This window comes from Gavialis gangeticus, unplaced genomic scaffold, assembly GCF_001723915.1.
Source record: "Gavialis gangeticus isolate Ggan-Ray unplaced genomic scaffold, GavGan_comp1, whole genome shotgun sequence".
In the NCBI taxonomy this organism is placed as follows: domain Eukaryota; kingdom Metazoa; phylum Chordata; order Crocodylia; family Gavialidae; genus Gavialis; species Gavialis gangeticus.
The window spans coordinates 22,094,859-22,099,089 of NW_017729031.1; the positions used below are offsets into that span (position 1 = coordinate 22,094,859).

Below are 4,231 nucleotides of genomic sequence, written 5' to 3' on the forward strand. Positions count from 1 at the left end.
AATCAAAAGACAGTATTATTTTTGTTCTTTAAATCCTCCATTTTCTGCTATAAACTGTCATTTTAAAATAAAGTGCAGTTTCTCTACTGAATAAATCATGAATGTCTACAGACAGAATATTCCCAGAGGCAAAGTCATCCCTACAAACCACAGACTGCATTGGTGGCACTAAATGGTGAAGTTTCAGTGTTTTGAGCAATTTGCTGTTTCACCAAAAGCATGTAATGAAAAAAAAAACCCCATATATAATATAATATAATATAATATAATATAATATAATATAATATAATATAATATAATATAATATTTTAACAGCAAGTCTTTTTTTTAAAAGGGCAAACTTTTGTTGCAAAATAATAGACATGTTAAATCCCCTAGAATCTTAATTTTCAATGTTTGTTTAACCTGAATAAGTTAATGTCTAACCTTTTCTTCATTTGGCCAATGTGGGAAGGAATAGGATCTGATCTACCTGGAGGCTGCATTCAGAGGAGCATTTGTGCTATCCTGATTAAGCCCTCTCAAATGGGTCATTTCTCCATGATCTAGCCCTTCACAGACTCCAGGGACAGAGATACAGAGGTAGTATTCAAGGAAAGCATGGTCCTATGAAATGGCCACAAGTAGACTGCTGTCTGCCATAGACAGGAAGGGATCTAAGTCCGTACACACTCCATACATATGCAAATCTCTAAGACAGAGTCTCAAGCAGGTAGCTGCAGCACACTGAAGTCTCTTGAAATCCCTAGATGTTAGCTTTGTTAGATAGTGTACCCGCCTGGTCTTGAACATCTGGTCACGCCCCACGCGGCCCTGGATACTCGGGGTGGTCCGCTGGTCCTTCCCCGTGGTCCTGCCGGATAGTCTCTCCCCCAATCTCACCTGCCACAGCGGTCTGACTATTGGGGCTCTCTCGCGTATGGGACTGCTGGACGATGATCTTCTGCGAGGCTCCAACCTCCCCTCTACCTCGCCCTTACACCCTGCCTTGACGAGTTCCTGATGTCCTTTGGCCAAGTCCCGGACAGTTGAGGCTCCGTGTCCCTTGTAGAAACGGGTTATAGGGCAGCTGGGTCAAACCCTAACTCCTCCCACCATGCCTCATGGCCATCTAGCCTTTCCTGTGACTGTAAACCCCCTTTGGGTTTAAACAACACACAGGCTCCATATACCTCACCCAGCAACCCCTCCAAAAGTGGGAAATGAAAAAAAAAGGGAAAAAATACCAACAACAGAGAAACACAAAGATACTAAGGGAGGCCCTCTGCCCCCTTTACCGCATGCTCCCAGAGCCTGCTCTACAGGCCAGCATGGCCCAGGCCCCTAAGGCCCCTAGCAAGCCCTAAACTGGGTTTGGGGTAGACTGCAGGCTACAGCGTCCTCCTCTCCACTCTTTGCCCAGCCCGGGGATTTGCTGGACCCTCGGTGGTCCTTCTCGGCATGTCTTCCCCACGTCTCCTGTCGGGGCGGCTCTATACTGTTGAGGTCCGTCTTCCACCGCCCTTCACGCTGCTCGTGCCCATTGTCCCCCACCTGGGGCACCTCCTCAAGCCCTCCCAAGCCCTCTATGGTCCCACCTGATCTGGCGTTTTGGATTCTGACGACTCTTCCGGCTCTTTGGTGGTAACCCCAGGCTTCAAGCTCCTCCGGCTCTTCCCGGTCCCCTGATTCTGGTTCCCGGTCTGGATGAGGTGCCTCTGATCCCTCACTCCCTGCGTTGCTGCCAGCAGCATCTTCCCCATGGCAGGCTTCACTGCATCCTCCTGTGCTGCGAGAGGCAGTTTCCCACGCTTTTCCCCCTTGTGGGGGCTCCGGGTGAGACTTCCCGGCCGGTGCTCCTGCGGGTCTCTCCCCCACTTTCACGCCAGCAGCTCTTTTTATTTCCCCCAGCCAGTTCCTGCCGTCTGCCTTATCAGCTGGCCGCAGCTGTATAAAGGCGCGGCTAATGAGCCGCCGAGGTCCTGCCGCCATTTCCGGCTTTGCCGCGGCTCACGCTACAGGTAAGAAGTTTTGTTTCTTTCTTTCTCCTTTTACCTTCCCCAGCCAGTTCCTGCTCCCAGGGTTCCCCCCGGCTCCTCAGGGTCTGCCCCTCCATTTCTCCCCATGACAGATGGGCAAACAGAATTCACAAGATAACCCCAGAGATTTCAGAGAGAGATTCATAGTGTTAAAAACATTCTGAACTGCTGTGATCTTTCCAAGTTCTTTCTAACAAAAAATGCTATATTATTTCATCAAAAATAACTGAAAACTAAGAGCTGCCATTTTCCAAGGGGTGTCTTGAAAAGGTTGAGACCCACTGCTGTAAGGGAAACAGCCTTTTATTTTTGGATACTCTCACCTTCTGCTTGCTCTCCCCTGCAACCTCTCTGCAGAGCCAAACACACATGGGAGAAAGGGTAGAGGACAGAGTATGTTTTAGCTGTCAGCAATTCCCAGGCTCTTCCTCTGATGCTGCTGCCAGCAGCAGCCAGAGGCGTCAGAGAGCAGATAATACTTGAATCTGTATTGGCTGTACAAAATAAAGACTGGGGTAGACTAGATTTCTCTGAGTTATCTTCCATTTTGCAAACAGAGCATATAAAATCAAGGGGATATATGGAATGGGACTTGAGTAGCTCTGCCTCTAAGATACTATGTGACCTCAGGTAAGTCACTTGACTTTTCAGTGCCTTTGTTTTACTCTCTAATGTGAAGGACATGATATAGTATTTGGGCTCCTATCTCAACTTTGAAACTTACAGATAGTGTGTGAGATAAGTACAAAGTATTTTATTCATTAGTGAAGGACTTCAGGAAAGGCAGTCATGCATGTTGAGATGAAATTTAAAAGATAAAATAGGTGTATGCCATACTGTTGGTGTAATAAAGGCGGCCCACACCCTTCTCTCTCACTCTATTATGAAGACTTACTTTTTTCGTTTAAAATATATTTGTGTGTGCGCGCACGTGCATGTGTGTATGCGTGCACAACCAACTATTTCCTATATAGTAGTCCCAAGAGGAACTGCAAATCTTAAACACCTACAATTTCCTCACAATAGTGGTTTTAAGCCAGCCACTCATCTCCTTACCCACAACTCAGTTTTTGTAGAAAAATTTATCATTCAGCTTTTCAGCCACTATAAACAGTCAATTCTCCATCACTGCCCACTTTGACAAATTACTATGTGCAACACCATTTCTAAGTTATCTTTAGTAGCCAACACACCTCATAAATCCACATCATTGTAGTCATTATTCCAATTTCATTTCATGCTTGCATTCACAAACATTTAAGCTTTCAACCTTTGCTGGTGGGCATTAATCATAGCATTAATCATAGGATTAAGTATGTTGAATTTAAACTCAAGGTTAATAACATGTTTTATCCAATATTAGTTTTGCATACTGTCAAGGGAGAACTCTAAAAAGCAAAGACTTGTCTGCTGTTCCCCAAATATAAAGACAAACTGATGAGTAAAGAATTGCTCGTTTTGTTCACTTGTTCAATCGTGAAGCACAGTCATGGAAATTCAGCACTGCTGCTCAAAATGTCATTTGAAATAAAATATTTCAAATATCCTAACTCCTTTAAAAAAAAATTAATCACTTTACCTCTTAAGCTGCAGTAATTGCAATGGAAAGCAACACATACTAATTGAAGGGCATTAGGACATTCATTACCCAATGAATCCTTGTTACTACTTCTACCATTTTGGTTGTACGTGCATTTATCTTACCAAATGGAAAATTGGGGATTGGGGAATATTATTTTTCATTTTACGTCTCTCTCTAATAAGAGTTATGTTGCTACATAAACAGAATGAACAAACTTTACAGCTGCCATACCAATAGCACGTTGCTTTGCAATCCAAAAGCTCTTTACAAGCATTTGCAAACCTCACAATTCCTGTGAGGTCCTGTGAAAAAAAAATTGGGGTGCAAGTCGTTATCAAGGGACGGAGGCATGGGGATGCTGGAATAGCTGTTGGGGGCTGTGCACGGAGCAAGGGTGAAGTCCACTCATTGCTATCCCTTACCTTTTCATTGCAGCTCCACAGCTAGAGGTTTAACTCTCTCAGTCACCGACAAATTGGCAGTAGCTTTTGGCTCAGCAGCCAAAAGCCGCTGTCAGTTCTGTAGAGACAGAGAGGGTTAACCCTCTAGCTGTGGAGCCAGTGACTAGTGTGGGTCAGTACTTACATTTGCACCCCCAGCCCCCCCTCCACCAAGTCGGGGGGGGGGGGGG

The 4,231-nt window shown here is 45.1% G+C and overlaps 1 protein-coding gene across 1 annotated transcript in view; it reads right to left on the reverse strand.

The window, feature by feature from the left end:
• MGAT5 (mannosyl (alpha-1,6-)-glycoprotein beta-1,6-N-acetyl-glucosaminyltransferase) overlaps positions 1 to 4,231 on the reverse strand; it is a 199,907-nt gene that overhangs the window by 156,938 nt on the left and 38,738 nt on the right. The window lies entirely within an intron of this gene.